We start from the raw sequence: 333 nt of genomic DNA, 5'->3' as shown, positions 1-333 counted from the left end.
CATCCATCTGATGTAGCTCTAAATCAAACTGAGCAACTAGTGCCAATATTATTCTAAAAGAATCCTTCAAAGATATTGGAGAGAAGATTTCTTAATAATCAATGCCTTCTTTCTAAGTGAAGCCTTTAGCTACTAGACGAGCTTTATATTTGTCACTATTACCCTTTGAATCCCTCTTGGTTTTAAATATCCATTTGCAACCAATAGGTTTTGCACCTTCAGGTAATTCGACAAGATCCCAAACGTTATTATCATGCATAAACTTCATCTCATCCTTCATAGCATCGATCCACTTTTGAGAGTTAGAACTTTTCATGGCTTGACAAAAGTTCA

The sequence above is a fragment of the Lupinus angustifolius genome, chromosome LG05 (assembly GCF_001865875.1).
Source record: "Lupinus angustifolius cultivar Tanjil chromosome LG05, LupAngTanjil_v1.0, whole genome shotgun sequence".
Lineage (NCBI taxonomy): Eukaryota > Viridiplantae > Streptophyta > Magnoliopsida > Fabales > Fabaceae > Lupinus > Lupinus angustifolius.
The sequence above is the reverse complement of the archived record's forward strand: the minus strand, read 5'-3'. Positions refer to the sequence as shown.